Source organism: Dipodomys merriami, unplaced genomic scaffold (assembly GCF_024711535.1).
Source record: "Dipodomys merriami isolate MVZ:Mamm:240054 unplaced genomic scaffold, mDipMer1.0.p SCAF_115, whole genome shotgun sequence".
NCBI classification, from domain to species: Eukaryota; Metazoa; Chordata; class Mammalia; order Rodentia; family Heteromyidae; genus Dipodomys; species Dipodomys merriami.
Genome location: NW_027202438.1, coordinates 3,012,030 through 3,036,018, shown reverse-complemented (window position 1 = coordinate 3,036,018; position 23,989 = coordinate 3,012,030).

The window sequence follows — 23,989 nt, the reverse complement described above, 5'->3', positions numbered from 1 at the left end:
CTGTATCTAGCCCTAAACTTCCCCCTCCACCTAACCATATCCTTAACACTAACCCTAAACCCCACCCTAATCCTAACACTAACCCTCACCTTTATCTTAACCCTCACACTCAGTCTCAACCTCACCTTAACCCTTACTGTCATCCTCACCCTAACCCTTACTGTAACCCTAAAACTCATCCTAATCCTCACCCTAACCGTAAACCTAAACATCACCCTAACCCTAACCCTCACACTCAACCTCACACTCAGTCTAACCCTAAGCCTAATCCTAAGCCTTACCCTAATCCTCACCCTCACCCTATCCAACACTAACCCTAATCCTAACCATCACCCTAAACCTAATCCTTCACCCCACCCTAACCCTCAGCCTAAGCCTAAACCTAACCGTAACCCTCACACTCACCCTCAGCCTAACCCAAATCCAAACCCTAAACCTAACCCTAACCCTAAAACTCAACCTAACCCTCACCCTAACCTTAACCCTCACACTAACCCTAATCCTAACCCTCCACATAACCTGCACCCTTACCCTAAATCTAACCCTAAACCTCACCCTCAACATAACCATAATCCTAACCATAACCATAAACGTCACCCCAAACCTAACCCTCAACCTCACCCTCAGCCTTACCCTAACTGTAACTCTAACACTAAAATTAACACTAATCCTAACCCTAAACCTAAACCTAACCCTAACCCTAACCTTAATCCTAACACTCACCCTCACCCTAACACTAATTCTAACCCTAACCTAAACCCTAACCCTAACCCTCATGTCACCATAACCCTAACCCTCATCCTAACCCTCACCCTAACCCTAACCCTAAACCTAATCCTCACCCTAACACTAATCCTAACCCTCAACCTCACACTATCCCGCACCCTAACCCTAATCCTAACCCTAATCCTCATCCTAACCCTCACCCTAACTCTAACCCTAACCGTCACAATAAACCTAACCCTAATCCTAACCCTCAAACTTACCCTAACTCTCATGCTCACTGTAAGACTAACCGTAACCCTCACCCTAACCCTAAACTTAGGCTGAACCCTAAATCTCACCCTAACCCTAACCCTAAACCTCAACCTAACGCTAACCTTCACCCTCATCCTCACCCTCGGCCTAAACCTAAGGCTAAACCTAAGCCTAACCCTAACCCTCAGACTCACCCTAACACTTACCCTAACCCTTAGCCTAACCCTCACCCTCACCCTAACACTTAATCTAAAACTAACACTAAACCTAACCCTCATCCTCAGCCTCACCCTAACCCTAAACCTCACACTCATCCTAACCCTAACCCTAAACCTCACCCTCACTATAGCCCTCACCCTAACCCTAATCCTAAAACTAACACTCATCCTAACCCTCACCATAAGCCTAACACTCATCCTCACCCTCACCCTAAACCTAAACCTAACCCTCAACCTAATCCTAACCCTCACCTCAACCTCACCCTCAGCCTAACCTTTAGCCTAACCCTAAACCTAACCCTAACACACACACTCACCCTCACCCTAACTCTAATCCTAACCCTAACTCTCACCGTAAACCTAACCTTAACACTAACACTAACCCTAAACCTCAACCTAACCATCACCCGAACCGTAATTCTAACCCTAAACCTCACCCTCACCCTAAACCTAACTCTAACCATAACCCAAACCTAAACCTCACCCTAACACTAACCCTCACCCGCACCTGCACCCTCACTGTAATTCTAAACATAACCATAACAATAACACTAACCCTAACCAGAACAATCACCCGACCCCTAGTCCTCACCCCCACCCTCACCCTCAGCCTAACTATAAGCCTAAACTTAACCCTCAACCTAACGCTTACACTCACTCTCACCCTAACCCTAACCCTAAACCTAAACTTAAACCTAAACATAACCCTAACCCTAAACCTAACCCTAATCCTCATCCTCACACTCACCCTAGCCCAATCCCATAACTTATCCCTCACCCTAACCCTAAGCCTAATCCTCACCCTAAGCCTCACACTCACCCTCACCCTAACCCTAACTCTAACCCTCAACCTAACCCTCACACTAGCCCTAATCCTAACCCTAATTCTAACCCTAACCCTCATCCTAACCCTCACCCTAAACCTTACCCTCACCCTAGCACTCACCCTAACCCTAATCCTAACCTTAAAGCTCATGCAAACCCTCCCCATAACCCTAACCCTAGCCCTCACCCTAAACCTAACCCTCACCATCAATCTCACCCTCAGCCTAACACTAACCTTCGTCCTAACCCTCACATTCACCCTAACAGTAAACCTAATCCTAAACCTAACCCTATCCCTAAATCTCAACCTAAACCACACCCTCACCCTAAACCTAACACTAACCCTAACCCTTAACCTCACCCTAACAGTCCCCCTAAACCTAACTCTAACCCTAAAACTCACCCTCACCCTCAAACTCAAAGTAACTCTAACTCTAAGACCATAAACCTCACCATCATCCTCACCCTCACCACAAACTTAACCATAACCATAACACTAACAATAACCCTAACCCTAACCCTAACCCTAACCCTAAGCCTAACTCTCACCCTCCCCCTAAACCTAACCCTATCCCTCACCCTAACCATAAATTTAACCCGAATCCTAACTCTCACCCTAATGCTCACACTTACCCTAACCCTCAGCCTAACCCTAAGCCTAAACGTAACCCTAACCCTAACCCTCACATTCACCCTCCCCCTACCCTCCCCCTAACCATATATCTAACCCTAAACCTCACCCTCATCCTAACCCTAACCCTAACACTAAACCCCATCCTAACCCTAAATTTAAACCTCACCCGCACCCTCACCCTCACCGTAAATCTAACCCTAACCCTAACAATAACACTAACCCTAACCCCAACCCTAATGCTCAGCCCCACATTCACCCTCACCCTAACCCTAATCCTAAACCTAGCCCTATCCAGAAACCTCAAACTAAACTTCACTCTCACCCTACCCTAACACTAACCCTAACCCTAAACCTCACCCTAACTCTCCCCTTAACGCTAACTCTAACCATAAACGTCACACTGACCCTCATCCTAACCCTAACCCTAACGCTAAACCTCTCCCTAAACCTCACCCTAACCGTAACCCTCACCCCCATCCTCAACCTCACCGTAACTCTAACCCTAACCCTAACAATAACACTAGTCCTAATCCTAACCATAACCATAACCCTCACCCTCAGCCTCACCCTCACCACTAACTTAACGCTCACCATACCACAAACAATAACCCTAACCCTAATACACACTCCCAAACTCACCCTCAGCCTAACCCTAAACCTAACCCTAAACCTAACCATAACCCTCACTGTAACTCTAACCCTAACCCTAACACTAACACTAAACCTAACCCTAATCCTCAGCCTCACCCTCACCCTACCCCAAAACCTAACCCTAACCCTCATCCTAAACCTAATCCTAAACCTAACCCTAAACCTAACCCTCACACTCACCCTCTACCTACCCCTAAACCTAAACCTAACCCTCTAACCCTAACCCTAAACCTAACCCTAACCCTAAACCTAACCCAAACCCTAACCCTAAACCTAACCCTAATCCTCAGCCTCAGCCTCAACTTAAACCAAACCCTAACCCTAAACCCCACCCTAACCCTAAACCTAAACCTAACCATAACCATAATCATAACCCTCATTTTAACTCTAACCCTAACCCTAACCCTAACCCTAACCCTAACCTAACCCTAACAATAGCCCTCACTGTAACTCTAACCCTAACCCTAACCCTAACCCTAAACCTAACCCTAACACTCAGCCTCACCCTCACCCTAACCCATACCCTAACCCTAACCCTCACCCTAACCCTAAGCCAAACCCTAACCCTAACCCTAAACCTCACACTCACCCTCACCCTAACCCTAATCATAAACCTAAACCTATCCCTAACCCCAACACTCACATTCAGCCTCAACCTACCCCTCACCCTAACCCTAATCCTAACCCTAAACCTCATCATAACCTTCACAATAACCCTAACCCTAACCCTCACCCTAACCCTAACCATAACCCTCACCCTCATGCTCAGCCAAAGCCTACTCCTAAGCCTAAAGCTAAGCCTAACCCTAACCCTAACCCTCACCTTCACCCTAACCCTAACCCTAAACCTAACTCTAACCCTTAACCTCACCCTCACCCTAAACCTAACTCTAACCCTAACTCTGAACCTAAACCTCATCCTAAACTTAACCCTCACACACACCCTAACCCTTACCCTAATCCTAATACTTTCACTAAGCCTAACCCTCACCCACACCCTAACCCTCACACTAACCCTAACTCTAACACTAACCCTAACCCTAACCCTCACCCTCAGCTTCACCCTAACCCTAACTCTAAACCTAAACCTCAACCTCACCTTAACCCTAACCCTAAACCTAAGGCTAAACCTCACCCTAACCCTAACCTTAAAACTCACCCTCACCCTAGCCCTCACCTTAACCCTAATCCTAACCCTAACACTCATCCAAACCCTCCCCATAACCCTAACCCTAGCCCTAACCCTAACCCTCAAAATCTCCCTCACCCTCAGCCTAACCCTAAGGCTAAACCTAACCCTCATCATAACTCTCACACTCAACATCTCTCTAATCCTAATCCTAAAGCTAACCCTATCCCTAAACCTCAACCTAAACCTCCCGCTCACCCTAAACCTAACCCTAACGGTAACCCTGAACCTCATCCTAACTGTCCCCCTAACCCTAACTCTAACCCTAAACCTCACCCTCATCCTAATCCTATCCCTAACCCTAAACCTCACCCTAATCCTAACCCTCACCCTCACCCAAAACCTCAAAGTAACTCTAACGCTAAACCTAACAATAACACTAACTCTAACCCTAACCCTAACCATAAACCTCACTCTCAGCCTCACCCACACCGCAAACTTAACCCTATCCATAACACTAACAATAACCCTAACCCTAACACTAACCCTAATCCTCACCCCCACCCTCACCCTCAGCCTAAACCAAAGCCAAACCCTAAACCCAACAGTAACCCTAACCCTCACCGTAACCCTAACCCTAAACCTAACCCTAACCCTAAACCTAACCCAAACCCTAAAAATAAACCTCATCTCACCCTAAAACTCACACTAAACCTAACACAAATCCTCAATCTAACCCTCAACCTCACCCTCACCCTAGCAATCACCCTAACCCTAACCCTCATCCTCACCCTAAACCTCACACTAACCCTAACACTAATCCTCAATCTAACCCTCACTCTCACCCTAACCCTAACCCTAACCCTCACCCTAAACCTAACTCTCACCCTTACCATAACCATCATCCTCAGCCTAACCCTCACCTTTACCCTTACACTCAACACTACCCTAACACTCACCCTAACCCTACCCCTCACCCTGACCCTAAACCTACTCCTAAACCTCACCCTCACCCTAATCCTAACCCTAACCATAACCCTAACACTAAAACTCACCCTATCCCTAACCCTAAGCCTCACCCTCAACCTCATGCTCAGCCTAACACTAAGCCTAGCCTAACCCTTACTCTAACCCTCACACTCACCCTAGCCCTCACCCTAACCCTAATCCTAACCCTAACCCCCATCCTAAACCTCACCTTAACCCTAACCCTAACCATCAACCTAACCCTAATCCTCACCTCCACCCTCACCCTCAGCCTAACCCTAAGCCTAAGCCTAACCCTAAACCTAACCCTCACACTCACCCTCACCATCACCCTAATCCTAACCCTAATCCTAACCCTAATCCTGAACATCAACCTAAACCTCACCTTAACCTTAAACCTAACACTAAACCTAACATTAACGCTCGACCTAACCCTCCAACTAACCCTAAATCTAACCCTAAACCTCATGCTCACCCTAACTCTAATGCTAACCCTAAACCTAATCCTAACCCTAACCTTAACCCACACCCTCACACTCACCCTCACCCTCACGATACCTCTAACCCTAACCGTAATAACACTAATCCTAACCCTAAACGCAACCCTAACCCTAACCCTAATTCTAACACTCACACTCACCCTAACCATAATCTTAAACATAACCCTCATCCTAACCATAACCCAAGCCCTAACCCTAACCCTAAACCTTACGTAAAACTAACCCTAACCCTCACCCTCACCATAGCCCTCACCCTAACTCTAATTCTAACACAAACCTTCACCGTAACCCAAAACTTAACCGAACCCTAATTCTCACCCTAACCCTAACCATAACCCTCAACTTAACCCTTAACCTCAAACTCACCCTCATTCTCAGCCTAACCCTAAGCCTAAGCCTAACCCTAACCCTAAGACTCACCCTAACCCTTACCCTAATCCTAATCCTAACCCTAAGCCTAAACCTCACCCTCACCCTCACCCTCACCCTAATCCTCACCCTAACCCTAATTCTAACACTAAACCTAAACCCAACCCCCAACCTCAGCCTCACCCTTACCCTAACTCTAAACCTAAACCTCACCCTCAACCTAATCCTAACTCTAACCCCAACCCTAACACTAAACCTCACCCTAAACCTAACCCTAAACCTCACCCTCACCATAACCATAACCCTACCCCTAACGCTAACAATAACCTTCACCCTCACTTTAACCCTAAACCTAAACCTAACCCTCAACCTAACCCTAATTCTCACCCTCACCGTAACCCTAACCCTCATCCTAAACCTCACCCTAACCCTAACCCTAAAACTCACCCTAACCCTAACCCTAACTCTCACCCTCACCCTAGCTCTCACCGTAACCCTAATACTAACCCTAATCCTCATCCTAAACCTCACCCTAACCATAACCCTAACCCACACTGTAACCCTAACCCTAACCCTCATCCTAACCCTAAACTTACCCGAACCCTAAATCTCACCCCAACCCTACCCCTAACTCTCACCCTAACCCTAACGATCACCCTCACCCTCACAGTAAGCCTAAACCTAAGCCTAACCCTAAAGTAACCCTCACACTCACCTTAACCCGTTCCCTATATCTAATCCTAACACTAAGCCTTACCCTCACCCTCACCCTAACCCTCACCATAACCCTAACTCTAAGATTATCCCTAACCCTAACCCTCATCCTCAGCCTCACCCTAACCCTAACTCTAACACTAAACCTCAGCCTCATCCTAAACCTAACCCTATCCCTAACCCTAAACCTCACCCTCACCCTAACACTAAACCTCACACTCACCCTAGCCCTCACCCTCACCCTAATCCTAACCCTCACCCTCACCCTAACACCATACTTAACCGAACCTTAAATCTCACCCTAACCCTAACCCTAACCGTTACCCTAACCCTAACCCTCACCCTCATCCTCACCCTCAGCCTAACCCTAAGCCTAAGCCTAAGCCTAACCCTAACCTTCACACTCATCCGAACCCTTACACTAATCCTAATCCTAACCCTTATTCTAAACCTCACCCTCACCCTAACCCTCACCGTAACCCTAACTCTAGCACTAACCCTAAATTTAACCCTCAACCTTACCCTAACTCTAACACTAACCCTAACACTAAAACTCACCCTAACCCTAACCCTATCCCTCACCATCACAGTAACCATAACCTAACCCTAACAATAACCCTAACCTTAACTCTAACCCTCACCCTCACCCTAGCCCTCACCCTAACCCTAATTCTAACCCTCACTCTCACCCTTATCTTAACCCTCAACCTCAGCCTAAAACTCACCTTTACCCGTACCATCATCCTCACCCTAACCGTCACCCTAACCCTAAACCTCATCCTAAACCTCAACTTAAACTTAAACCTAACCATCACCCTAACCCTAACCCTCACCGTCAACCTCATGCTCAGCCTAACCCTAAGCCTAAGCCTAACGCTCATTCTAACCCTCATCCTCACCCTAGCCCTCAACCTAACCCTAATCCTAACCCGATCCCTCATACTAACCCTCCCCTAACCCTAACCCTAACAATCACCTAACCCTAATCCTCACCCCCAACCTCACCCTCAGCATAACCCTAACCCTAAGCCTAACCCGAAACCCTAATTCTCACATACCATCACCATAACCCTAATCCTAATCCTAACCTAAACCCTAACGCTAAACATCAACCTAACCCTCACCCTAACCTTAACACTAACACTAATCCTAACCCTAAACCTCGACCTAACCCTCCCCCAACCCTAAATCTAATCCTAAACTCACCATCACCTTAACACTAATCCTAACCCTAACGCTCACCCTAAACCTCACCCTCACTCTAAACCTAACCCTTATCCTAACCCTCACCGTAACCCTAACCCTAAACCTAAATCTCACCCAAACACTAACCCTAACCCTCACCCTCACCCTAGCCCTCACCCTAACCCTAATTCTGACCCTAATCCTCATCCTAAACCTCACCCTAACCCTAACCATAACCTTCACCCTAATCTTAAGCCTAACCCTAACCCTCAACCTAACCCTAACCTCACGCTCACCATAACCCTAACCCTAACCCTCATCATAACCTTAAACATAACCTGAACCCTAACTCTCACCCTAACCCTACCCCAAACTCTTACCCTAACACTAACACTCACACTCACCCTCAGCCTCAGCCTATCCTTAATCCTAAGCCTAAACCTAAACCTAACCTCACACTCACCCTAACCCTTACCCTAAACCTAATCCTAACACTAAGGCTAACCCTTACCCACACCTTAAACCTTACGGTAACACTGACCTAACACTAACTCTCACCCTCACCCTAACCCTAACCCTCATCCTCACCCTAAACCTCACACTAACCCTAACCCTAACCCTAATCCTCAATCTAACCCTCAGCCTAACCCTAAACCTAACCCTAAACCTAACCCTCACACTCACCCTTATCTTAACCCTCACCCTCAGCCTAAACCTCAACTTTACCCTTACCAACATCCTCCCCCTAACCGTCACCCTAACCCTAAACCTCATCCTAACCCTCACCCTACACGTAATCTTAACCATCACCCTAACCCTAAAACTCACCCTCAACCTCTTGCTCAGCCTAAACCTAAGCCTAAGCCTGGCCCTAACCCTAACCCTCACACTCACCCTAACCCTTACTCGAATCCTAATCCTAACACTAAGCGTAACCCTCACCCTCACACTAACCCTCACCGTAACCCTAACTCTAACACTAACCCTAACCCTAACCCTCAACCTCAGCCTCAACCTAACCCTAACTCTAACCCTAAACCTCACCCTCATCCTAACCCCAACCCTAAACCTAACCCTAAACCTCAGCCTAACCCAAACCCTAAACCTCACCCTCACCCTAGCCCTCACCCTAAACCTAATGCTAAACCTAACCCTCATCCTAACCCTCACCCTAACACTAACCATAACACTCATCCTCACCTTCAACCTAACCCTAAACCTAACCCTAACACTCCACCTAACCCTAACCCTCACCCTCACTGTAACCGTTACCCTAACCCTCACAGTAACCCTAAACTTAACCCGAACCCTATCTCTCACCCTAACCCTAACCCTAACCCTCACCCTAACCCTAACCCTCACCCTCACCCTCACTCTCAGCCTAACCCTAAGCCTATGCCTAACCCTAACGCAACCCTCACACTCACCCAAACCCTTACACTAATCCTAATCCCAAACCTAAGCCTAAACCTCACCCACACCCTCACCCTCACTCTAACACTCACCCTAACCCTAACTCTAAGACTAACCCTAAACCTAACCCTCAACCTCAGCCTCAACCTTACCCTAACTCTAACCCTAAACCTCACTTTCACCCTATCCCGAACTCTAACCGTGTCCCTAACACTAAACCTCACCCTAATCCTAAACCGAACCCTCAAACTCAGGCTCAACCTAAACCTAAGCCTAAGCCTAACCCTTACTCTAACCCTCACCCTCACCATAGCCCTCACAGTAAACCTAATCCTAAACCTTTTCCTCATCCTAACCCTTACCCTAACCCTAACCCTAACCATCACCCTAACCCTAATCCTCACCCCCAACCTCACCCTCAGCCTAACCCTAAGCCTAAGCCTAACTCTAAACCTCAACCTAACCCTCACCCTAACCTTAAACCTAACACTGAACCTAACACTAACCCTCGACCTAACCCTAAACCTAAACCTAAAACTCACCCTCACCCTAACCCAAATCCTAAACCTAACCCTAACCCTCAGCCTCACTCTTACACTAACCGGCAACCTAACCCTAACCGAAACCCTAACCCTAACCCTAAACCTTACCCTAACACTAACTCTAATCCTCACCATCACCCTAGCCCTCACCCTAACCCTAATCCTAACCCTAAACCTCACCCTAACCATAAATCTAGCCGAACCCTAAATCTCAACCTAACCCTAAACCTAACCCTCACCTTAACCCTAACCTTCACACTCACCCTCACTCTCAGACTAACCCTAAGCCTAAGGGTAACCCTAACCCTAACCCTCACACTCACCCGAACCATTACACTAATCCTAATGCTAACCCTAAGCCTAACCCTCACCCTCACTCTCACCCTCACTCCAACCCTCACCCAAACCCTAAATCTAACACTAACCCTAAACTTAACCCTCAACCTCAGCCTCACCCTTAGCCTAACTCTAACCCTAAACCTCACCCTCACCCTAACCCTAACTCTAACCCTAACCCTAACACTAAACCTCACCCTAACCCTAACCCTAACCCTCACCCTCACAGTAACGGTAACCATAACCCTAACCATGACAGTAACCCTAACCTAATACTAACCCTCACCCTAACCATAGCCCTCACCCTAACATTAACCCTCACCCTAACACCCTCAACCTAACACTAACCCTAACCCTAACACTAAATCTCCCACTAACCCTAACCCTCACCCTAATCCTAAACCTCACCCTAATGCTAAACCTAACTCTAACCCTCACCCTGACCCTAGCCTTCACCCTAAACCTAATTCTAACCCTCAGTCTCACCCTAACCCTAACCCTCATCCTCACCCTATACCTCACACATACCCTAACCCTAAACCTAATCATCAATCTAACCCTCACCCTAAACCTTACCCTAACCCAAAACCTAACTCTAAACCATACCCTAACCCTAACCCTAAACCTCATCCTCACCCTAGCCCTCACCCTAACCCTAATCCTAATGCTAACCCTCATCCTAACACTCACCCTATCCCTATCCCTAACCATCACCCTAAACCTTATCTTCACCCCCACTCTCGCCCTCAGCCTAACCCTAAGCCTAAGCCTAAGCTGAACCCTCACACTCACCCTCAACTTCACCCTAATCCTAACCCTAACCCTAACCATAACCCTAAACCTCAACATAACCCTCACCCTAACCTTAACCCTAAAAATAACCCTAACTCTAACCCTCGAACTAATCCTCCAACTAACCCTAAATCTAACCCTAATCCTCAACCTCAACCTCACCCTAACCCTATTCCTAACCCTAACCCTCAACCTCACCCTAACCCAAACCCTAACCCTCACCCTCAACCTCACCCTCACCATAACTCTAACCCTAACCCTAACAATAACACTAATCCTAACTCTAAACCTAACCTTAACCCTAACCATAATCCTAACACTCACCCTCACCCTAACCCTAATCCCAATCCTAACCCTCATCCTAACCCTAATCCTCACCCTCACTGTAACCCTAACCTTCAACCTAACCTTCACCTTAACCCTAACCCTAACCCTAAACCTTAATCTAACACTAACCCTAACAATCACCCTCAACCTATCCCTCACCGTAACCCTAACCTTAACCCTCACCCTAACGCTAACGCTAACCCTAAATCTCAACCTAACCCTAAACCTCACGCTCGCCATAACCCTAAACCTCCCCCTAACCCTAAACATAACCGAACATTAACTCTCACCCTAACCCTATCCCTAACCCTCCACCTAACCCTAACCCTCACCCTCACCCTCAGCCTCAGCCTAACCTAAGCCTAACAATAACCCTCACACTCACCCTAACCCTTACCCTAATCCTAATCCTAACTCTAACCCTAACCCTCACCTTCAGCCTCACCCTAACCCTAAATCGAACCCTAAACCTCAACCTCTCCCTAACCCTAACAATAACCATAACCTTAAACCTCACCCTCACACTCACCCTAGCCCTTACCCTAACCCTAATCCTAACCCTAACCCTCATCCTAACCCTCCCCCTAAACCTAACTCTCACCCTCAACCTCACCCTCAGCATAACCCTAAGCCTAACCAGAAAAATAAACCTAACACACACACTCACCCTCACTCTCACCTTAACGCTATCCCTAACCCTAACCCTAACCCTCCCCCTAACTTTCACCCTAATCATAACCCTAAACCTAACCCTTACCATAAACCTCAACCTAAACCTCACCCTAACACTAACTCTAACCCTAAACCTCACCCTCACCCTAACCCTAACTCTAACCCTAACCCAAAACATAAAACTCACCCTAACACTAAAACTAACCCTAAACCTCAACCTAACCCTCCAACTAAACCTAAATCTAACCATAAACCTCAAACTCACCTTAACCCTAATCCTAACCCTAACCCTAAACCTCACCCTAACCCTAACCCTAATCCTCATCCTAACCCTCACCCTAACTCTAAGCCTAAACCTCACCCTAACCCCAACCCTAACACTCCCCTTAACGGTAAACCTAACCTTAACCCTAACAATAACCCTAACATTAACCCTCAGCCTCACCTTAACCAAAAACCTCACTCGAACCCTATCCCTCGCCCTTACACTTACTCTCAACTTAACACTAACCCTAACCCTCATCCTCACCCTAATCCTCACACTAACCCTAACACTAATGCTCAAACTAACCCTCATTCTAAACCAAACCCTAACCCTTACCCTAAACCTAAACCTAACCCTAACACTCACCCTTATCTTAACCCTCACCCTCAGCCTAAACCTCAACTTTACCCTTACCACAATCCCCACCCTAACCCTCTCCGTAACCCTAAACCTCATCCTAACCCTCACCCTATCCGTAAAACTAACCATCACCCTAACCCTAACACTCAACCTCACCCTAACCCTCACCCTAAAACTAATCCTAATCCTAACCCTCATCCTAACCCTCACCCTAACCCAATCCTTAACCATAACCCTAAACCTAATCCTCACCCCCACCCCCAGCCTCAGCCTAACCCTAAGCCTAAGACTAAGCCTAACCCTAACGCTCACACTCACCCTCACTCTAATCCTAAACCTAACCATAACCATAACCCTAAACCTCAACCTAAACCTCACCATATCCTTAACTCTAAAAGTAACCCGAACCCTAACCCTCGACCTAACCCTCCAACTAACCCTAAATATAACCCTAAACCTCACCCTCACCCTAACCCTAACCCTAAACCTCACCCTAACTCTAACTCTAACCCGAACCCTCACCTCACCCTCACCCTCATCATAACTCTAATCCCAACCCTAACAATAACATTAATCCTAACCCTAAACCTAACCATAACCCTAACCCTAACCTTAATCCTAACACTCACCCTCATGCTAACCCTAATCCTAACACTAACCCTCACCCTAAACCTAATCCTCACCCTCACTGTAACCCTAAGCCTCAACCTAACCCTCACCCAAACCCTAACCCAAAACTTAAACCTTAATGTAACACTAACCCTAACCCTCACCCTCACCCTAGACCTCACCCTAACCCTAATCATAACCCTAATCCACATCGTTACTCTCACCCTAAACCTAACCTTAACACTCACCCAAACCCTAACACTAACTCTCAACCTAAACCTAACCCTAGCCCTCACCCTAACCCTAACCTTCACCCTCACTCTCATTCTCAGCCTAACCCTAAGCCTAACATTAACCCTAATGCTCACAATCACCCTAAAACTTACCCTAAAACTAATCCTAACCCTAAGCTTACACCTCACCCTCAACCTAACCCTAAATCTAACACTAACCCTAACCCTAACCAACAACCTCAGCCTCACCCTAACCCTAACTCTAACCCTAAACTTCACCCTCACCCTCATCATAACCCTAATCCTAACCCTAAACCTCACACTAACCCTAACCCTAACCCTAACCCTCCACCTAACCCTCACCCTAACACTAAACCTAACCTTCACCCTCACCCTCACCCTAACCCTAATCCGAACCCTAACCCTCAACCTAAACCTAACCCTCACCCTCACCATACCCTTACACTAACACTCAACCTAACCCTAAACTTAAACCGAACCCTAACTCTCACCCTTACTCTAACGATAAACCTCACCCTCACCCTAGCCCTCACCCTTAACCTCACTCTCAGCCTAACCCTAAGCCTAACCCTAAACCTAAACCTAACACATACACTCACCCTCAACCTAACCCTAATCCTAACCCTAGCCCTCATCCTAACCCTCTCCATAACCCTAACCCTCACACTAACCATAACCCACAACCTTCACCATCAGCCTAATCGTAAGCCTAACACTAACCCTAACCCGAAACCTAAACCTCACCCTAACCTTAACCCTCACTCTCAACCTCAGCCTAACACTAAGCCTATACCTAACCCTAACCCTAACCCTCACACTCCCCCTAACAAAAACCCTAATCCTACTCCTAACCCTAACCCTAACCCTCACGCTTAACGTAACCCTCACCCTCAGCCTAACTCTCACCTTTACCATTACCGTCACCCCCACCCTAACCCTCACCCTAACCCTAATTCTAACCCTAACCCTAATTCTAACCCTAACCCTAACACTAACCCTCACACTAACCCTAACCCTAACCATCACCTTAACCCTAATCCTCACCCCCAGCCTCACCCTCAGCTGAACCCTAAGCCTAAGCCTAACCCTAAACCTAATGCTCACACTCACCCTCAACTTAACCCAAATCCTAACCATAAACATAACCCTAAACCTCAACCTAACCCTCAACAGAACCTTAACCCTAACACTTACCCTAACCCTAACCCTCGACCTAATCCTCCAACCAAACCTAAATCTAACCCTAAACCTCACCCTAACCCTAACACTCACCCTCACCCTCACCATAAATCTAACCCTCACCCTAACAATAACAGTAATCCAAACCCTAAACCTAAACCTAACCCAAACCCTAACCCTACTGCTAACTCTAAACCTCACCCTAACCCTAATCCTAACCCTAACCCTCATCCTAACCCTCACCCTAACCCTCACCATAATCCTAACCCTAACCCTAACCATAACCCTAAACCACAACCTAACCCTCACCCTAACCTTAACCCTAAAACTTACCCTAACCCTAACTCTCGACCTAACCCTCCAAATAACCCTAAATCTTACCCTAATCCTCACCCTCACACTAACCGTAATCCTAACCCTAACCCTAAACCTCACCCTAACCCTAACCCTAACCCTCACCCTCACCCTCACCCTCACCATAACTCTAACCCTAACTCTAACAATAAAATTAATTCTAACAATAAACCTAACCCTAACCCTAACCCTAATCCTAACATTCACCCACACGCTAACCCTAATCCTAACCCTAAACTTCACCCTAACCCTAATCCTCACCCTCACTGTAACCCTAACCCTCAACCTTACCCTCACCCAAACCTAACCCTAAACCTAAACCTTAATCTAACACTATCCCTAACCCTCACCCTAACCCTAACCCTCAACACAACCATAAACCTAACTCTCATCATAACCCTCACCCCACCACTAATCCTAACCCTCACCATAATCCTAACCCTAACCCTAACCCTAACCCTAAAACTCAACCTAAACCTCACCATAACCTTAACCTTAAAACTTACCCTAAACCTAATTTTCGACCTACCCCTCCAACAAACCATAAATCTTACCCTAATCTTCACCCTCACACTAACCCTAATCCTAATCCTAACCCAAAACCTCACACTAACCCTAACCCTAACCCTCACCATCACCCTTACCATAACTCTAACCCTAACCCTAACAATAACATTAATTCTAACAATAAACCTAACCTGAACCCTAACCCTAATCCTGACACTCACCCTCAAGCTTACCCTAATCCTAAGTCTATCCTTAGCCCTAACCCTAATCCTCACCCTCACTGTAACCCTAACCCGCAACCTTACCCTCACCCTAACCCTAACCCTAACCCTAAACCTTAATCTGACACTAACACTAACCCTCACCCTCACACTAACCCTCACCCTAACCTTAACCCTAACCCTAATCCTCATTCTTACCCTCACCCTAACCCTAAACATAACCCTCACCCTAACCCTAAACCTAACCCTAACCCTCACCCTAACCCTAAACCTCACGCTCACCATAACCCTAACACTAACCCTCACCCTAACCCTAAACATAACCGAACCCTATCTGTCACCCTAACCCTAACCCTAACCCTCACCCTAACCCTAACCCTAACCATCACCCTCACCCTCAGCCTAACCCTAAGCCTAACCCTAATCCTAACCCTAACTCTCACACTCACCATAACCCTTACCCTAAACCTAATCTTAACCCTAACCCTAACTCTAACCCTAAACCTCACCCTAACACTAACCATAACCCACAACCTCACCCTAACCCTAATCTGAACCCTCACACTCAACCTAACCATAACCCTCACCCTCACACTAACCCTTACACTAATCCACAACCTACCCCTAAACAAAACCAGAACCCTAACTCTTACCCTTTCCCTAAACGTTATCCTCAACCTAACCCTAACACTAAACCTCATCCTCACCCTAGCATACCCAACCCTAACCCTAATCCTTACCCTCTTCCTAACTCTCCCCCTAACCCTTACCCTAACCCTCACCCTAACACTAACCCTCACCCTCAACCTCACCCTCAGCCTAACCCTAAGCCTAAGCATAAAACTAACCCTAACACACACACTCACCCTCACCCTAAACCTCACCCTAACCCTAACCCTCATCCTAACCCTCCCCATATCCCTAAACCTCACCCTAAACCTCACCCTAACCAAGACCCACACCCTCACCCTCAACCTCACAGTAACTCTAACCCTAACCCTAACAATAACTATAACCCTTACCCTAACCCTGACCCTAACCTTAAACATAACCCTCAACCTCAGCCTAACCCTCACCGCAAACTTAACCCTAACCATAACACTAACAATAAACGTAACCCTAACCCTAACCCTAAACCTAATCTGCACCCCCACCCTTACCCTCACCCTCAGCCTAAATCTAAGCCTAAGCCTAAGCCTAACCCTAACCCTCACTGTAATCCTAACCTTAAACCTAAACCTAAACCTAACTTTAACCTTAAACCTAATCCTAAACCTAACACTAATCCTGAGCCTCACCCTCACCCTAACCCAAACCCTAACCCTAACCCAAACCCTAACCCTAACCCTCACCCTAAACCTCAACCTAACCCTAACCCTAACCCTCACACTCACCCTCACCCTAATACTAATCCTAAAACTAACCCTAACCCTAACCCTAACCCTCACCCAAACCCTCACACTAACACTTACCATCAACCTAACACTACGCCTAACCCTAACCCTAACCCTCAGCCTAACCCTAACTGTACCCGTAAATGTAACCCTCACCTAACCCTAATGCTAACCCTAACCCTAACACTAAACCTCACCCTAACCCTAAACCTAACCCTCACCCTCAAACTCACCGTGACTGTAACGCTAACCTTAACCCTAACAATAACCTAAACCTAACCCTAACCCTAACCCTAAACCTAAACCTAAACCTCACCCTACCACTTACACTCACCCTAACACTAACCCTAAACCTAACACTAACACTCACACTAACCCTAACCCTCACCCTAATCCTAAACCTCACCCAAACCCTAAACGTAACCCTAACCCTCACCCTCACCCTAACCCTGACCTTCATCCTCACCCTAAAACTCACACTAACCCTGACACTAATCCTCAATCTAACCCACACCTAACCCTAACCCTAACCCTTACCCTAACCCTAAACCTAACCCTAACCCTCAGCCTTATCTTAACCCTCACCCTCAGCGTAAACCTCACCTTTACCCTTACCATCATCCACACCCTAACCCTCAACCTAACCCTAAACCTCATGCTAACTCTCACCCTAACCGTAAACCTAACCATGACCATAACCCTAACCCTCACCCTCAACCTCAATCTCAGTATAACCCTAAGCCTAAGCCTAAGCCTTACCCTAAACCTCACCCTCATTCTAGCCCTCAATCTAACCCTAATACTAACCATCACCCTAACCCTAATCTTGACGCCCACCATCACCCTCAGCCTAACTCTAAGCCTAAGCCTAAGCCTAACTCTAACCCTCAAACTCACCCTCACCCTAACCCTAATCCTAACCCTAAACCTAACCATAACCCTAAACCTCAACCTAACCCTCACCCTAACCTTAACCCTAACACTAACCCTAAACCTAACCCTCGACCTAACCGTCCCCCTAACCCTAAATCTAACCGTAAACCTCACCCTCAACCTAACCCTAACTCTAACCCTAACCCTCATGTTCACACTCAATGTAACTCTAACCCTAACCCTAAACCTCAACCTAACCCTAACACTCACCCTAACCCTAAACTTAAACCAAACCCTAACTCTCACTCTAACACTAAACCTAAAACTCACTGTAATCTTAACACTCACAATCACCCTCAAACTCAGCCTCACCCTCACCCTAACTCTAACCCTAAACCTTACCCTCATCCTAAACCTATCCCTAAACCTCACCCTAACCCTCACCCTAACGCTCTCCCTAACGCTATATCTAACCCTAAACCTCACCCTCACCCTAACCCTAACCCTAAACCTCACCCTAACCCTAACCCAAACCCTCAACCGCACCCTCACCCTCACCATAACTCTAACCATAACACTAAAAATAAACCTTAACCTAACCCTAACACTAACCCTAACCCTAATCCTCACCCCCACCCTCACCCTCAGTCTAAGCCTAAGCCTAACCCTAACCCTAACCCTAACTCTCACTGAAAACCTGAACCTAACCTTAATCCTAACCTTAAACCTAAACCTAACCCTAACCCTAACCCTAAACCTAACCCTAACCTTCATTCTCACCCTCACCTTAACCCAAACCGTAAACGTAACCCTCACCCTAACCCTAAGGCTAATACTAACCCTAACACTAACCCTCACACTCACCCTCTCCCTAACCATAATGCTAACACTAATCCTATCCCTAACCCTAACCCTCACTCTAACCCTCAACCTAACCCTAACCCTAACCCTAATGCTAACCCTAAACCCCATCCTAAACCTCACCATAAACCAAACCATAACCCTCACCCTAACCCTAACTCTAACTCACAACCTCATGCACAGCCTAAGCCTAATCCTAAGCCTAACACTAATCCTAACCCTCACCCTAAACCTAACCCTAACACTTACCCTAAATCTAACCCTAAACCTTACTCTCACCCCTTCCCTAACTCTAACCCTAACCTTTAACCTAAACCTCATCCTAAACCTAACCATAATCCTCACTCTCACCCTCACCATAACCGTAACCCTAACCCTAACCCTAACAATAACCCGAACCCTAACCCGAACCCTAACACTTACACTCACCCTAACAGTAACAGTCACCCTAACACTAACCCTCACACTAACCCTAACAATACCCCTAACCCTAAACCTCACCCTAACGCTCAACCTCACCCTAAACCTAACTCTAACCTAAACCTCACCCTAACCCCAACCCTCACCCTAAAACTAACTCTAACCTTCACCCTCATAATAACCCTAACCCTCACCCTAACCCTAACGCTAACCCTAAACCTCACACTAACCCTCGCTCTAACTCTAACACTAAACCTAACCCTGACCTTCACCCTAACCCCAATTCTATCGCTAACCCTCAGCTAACCCTAACCCTCACCTTAACCCTAACCCTAACCCTAATCCAAACACTAACCCTAACCCTCACCCGAAACCTCATCCTCACCCTAACCCTTACCCTCACCCTAACACCTACCCTCACCCTAACCCTAATCCTAAACTTTACCCTCACTCTGACCCTCACCCTCAGCCTAACCCTAACCCTAACACTATTCCTAATCCTAACTCTCACCCTCATACTAACCCTAACCCTAACCCTCAGCCTAACCCTCATCCTAACACTAACCTTAAAAATAACTCTCACCCTAACCTTAAACCTAAACCTAACCAAAACCCTAACACTCACCCTCACCCAAAACCTCACCCTCACCCTCATCCTAACCCTAACCATTACCCTAAACCTCACCCTAAACCTAACTCTGACACTCAGCCTCACACTCACCCTAAACCTAACCCTACACCTAAGCCTAATCCTAAACCTAACCCTCACCCTCACCCTCACCCTAAACCTAAACCTCACCCTAACCCTAACCGTAACCCTAGCCCTCACCCTAACCCTTACCCTCACCGTCACCCTAACCCTCACCCTCACCCTATCCCATACCCTCACCCTAACCCTAACCCTAACCCTCAACCTCACCCAAACCCTAACCCTAACTCTCACCCTAACCCTAACCCTAACCCTAATGCTAAACCTAACCCTCACGCTCATGGTAACCTTAACCTTAAGCCTCACCCTAAACCTAAAATTAAACCTAATGCTATCCCTAACACTCACCCTCTCCCTGAACCTCACTCTAACCCTTACCCTCACCATAACCCTCACGCTAACCCTATCCCTTACACTAAAACTAAACCTCATTCTAACCCTCACCTAACCCTAAACCTAAACCTAACCTTCACCCTAACGCTCACCCTTACCCTCACCCTAACCCTAACCCTAACCCTCAGCTTAAACCTCATCCTAACCCTCACACTAACCTTAAACCTTACCCTAACCATAACCCTAACCCTCAGCCAAACCCTCTTCCTAATCCTAACCCTAACACTCAACCCAACCCTAACCCTAACCCTAACCCTAACCCTCACCGTAACCCTAACCCTCACCCTCACCCTCACCCTCAGCCTAACCCTATCCCTAACCCTAAACCTAACCCTAAACCTCACACTCACCCTCGGTCTAACTCTAACACTAAACCTAACCCTAATCTTCACCCTAACCCCAATTCTATCCCTAACCCTCACCTAAACCTAACCCTCACCTTAACCCTAACCCTAACCCTAATCCAACACTAACCCTAACCCTCACTCTAAATCTAAACCTAACTCTAACCAAAACCCTCACCCTAATCCTAACCCTATAACTAACCCTCACCCTAACACTAACCCTAATCCTAAACCTAACCCTCACCCTCATCCTAACCCTTACATTCACCCTAAACCTATCTTTAAACCTAATGCTATCCCTAACCCTCACCCTCACCCTAAACCTCACTCTAACCCTAACCCTCACCCTAACTCTCACCTTAACTCTAACCCTAACACTAACACTAAACCTCACTTTAACCCTCACCCAAACCAAAACCTAAACCTAACCCTCACCCTAACGCTCAGCCTAACCCTGAACCTCAACCTAACCCTCACCCTCACCCTAACCCTCACCCTAAATATGACCCTTACCCTAAACCTAACCCTAAACCTAACTGTCACCCACACCCTAAAAGTCACCCTCACCCGAACCCTCACCCACGCCCTAACCTTACCCTAAACCTCACACTAACCCAAACACTCACCCTAAACCTAACTATAACCCTCACCCTCATAATAACCCTAACCCTCAACTTAACCTTCGCCCTAAACCTCACCCTAACCCTAACACTAACCCTAACCCTCACTCTCACCCTAACCCTCACCCTTACCCTTATCCTCACACTAACCCTAAACCTAACCCTAATCTTCACATTAACCCTAACCCTCACCCTAACCCTAACCCTACCCTCACCCTACCCCTCACCCTAACCCTAACCCTAACCCTCACCCTAACCCTATCCCTAACCCTCAACTTCACCCTAAAAATCACCATCACCATCACCCTAACACTCACCCTAAACCTAACCCTCACCTACACCCTCACCCTCACCTTCATCCTAACCCAAAACATCACGCTCACCCTAAACATCATCCTAATCCTAAACCTCACCCTAACCCTAACCCTAATCCTCACCCTAAACCTAACCCTCACCTTAAACGTCACTCTCACCCTATTCTTCACCCTAAACCTAACCCTAACACTCACCCTAACCCTCACCCTAACCCTAACCCTATCCTTGATCCTAACCCAAACCCTAACCCTAATCCTAAAACTAACCCTCACCCTCACCCTAACCTTTACCCTCAACCTAACCCTAAACCTAACCCTCAAACTAACCTTCATCCCAACACTCACACTAACCCTAAACCTCACCCTAACCACAACCCTAATCCTCAGCCAAAACCTCTTCCTAACCCTAAAAGAAAACTTCAACCCTAACCCTAACCCTAACCCTAAACCTAACCCTCACCCTCAGCCTAACCCTAAACCTAAACCTAACCCTAACCCACACACTCACCCTAACCCCAACCCTATCCCTAACCTCACCTAAACCTAACCCTCACCCAAACCCTAACCCTAACCCTCACTCTCACCCTAACCATAAACCTCACCCTAACCCTAAGCATAAACTTAACCCTCACCCTCACCCTAAACCTCACCCTAACCCATACTCTTTTTTTTTGTTTTCTTTTTTTATTTTATTTTATTTGAGAACATACTGTACAGAGGGGCTACAATTACATGGGCAGGATAATGCATACATTTCTTACCAAGCATTGCAGCCTCCTCCTTTGTTTACCTTTCACCTCCCTTCCCATCCTACCCCCTCCCCCCACCCAATTATACCCCCCCTCCCCCCCACACCGACATTGTAAAGTTGGTTTTGACATGACATTTTGTACTTCTCATTGTTGCAACAGGTCCACCTGAATCCTTAAACGACTTGTTTGTCCCCATCTCCTCCACATGTTATACTGACATCAAATATAGTGAAAGCGGGGTTTACACTGTGGGGGAGGGACATACAAAGCAACAAAGAAATAATCTTATAAATGCGTTAGAAACACATGCATGAAAGAAACGAAAACATTAAAATACATATTTAAGGGTTCATTTTCCTAACATCACATTATCTGACCTTTTCCGCTTGACTCATACCTATACTAGATATTGCAAATAAGGGAAACCATGGGACCTATGCTTCTTTGGGCCTGGCTTACTTCACTTAATATAATTTTTTCCAAACCTTTCCATTTCCTAACAAATGGGGAAATGTCATTCTTTCTGATGGAGGCATAGAATTCCATTGTGTATATATACCACATTTTCTTGATCCATTCATCTACTGAGGGGCATCTGGGTTGGTTCCATATCTTAGCTATGGTAAATAATGCTGCAATAAACATAGTTGTGCCGGTAGCTTTAGTGTGGTCTTGTTTGTAAACATTTGGGTAAATGCCCAAAAGTGGGATTGCTGGATCATAGGGGAGATCTATGTGAAGTCTTTTGAGGAACCTCCATACTGCTTTCCAAAGTGGTTGAACAAGTTTACATTCCCACCAACAATGAAGTAAGGTTCCTTTCTGTCCACATCCCCTCCAGCATCTGTTGTTGTTAGAGTTCTTGATTTTTGCTGTTCTAACTGGAGTGAGGTGATATCTCAATGTTGTTTTGATTTGCATTTCTTTTATGTCTAGGGGTGTTGAACATTTCTTCATGTGTCTATTGGCCATCCTTCTTTCTTCTTCAGAGAAGCTTCTCTTTAAGTCTTTCACCCCCTTATTTATTGGGCAGTTGTTTCTTTGAGGATTTGTTGTTGGGTGGTTTAATTTTTTGAGTTCCAAGTATATTTTAGATATGAGACCCTTGTCCGTTGTATGGCTAGTAAAGATCTTCTCCCAATCGGTGGGCTTTCTATTGATCTTGCTAGCTATGTCATTTGCCCTGCAGAAGCTCTGCAACCTTATGCAATCCCATTTGTCCAACCTTTCTTTGATTTGTTGTGCATCCGGGTCTCTATTCAGAAAATTTCGGCCTGAGCCAAGGAGA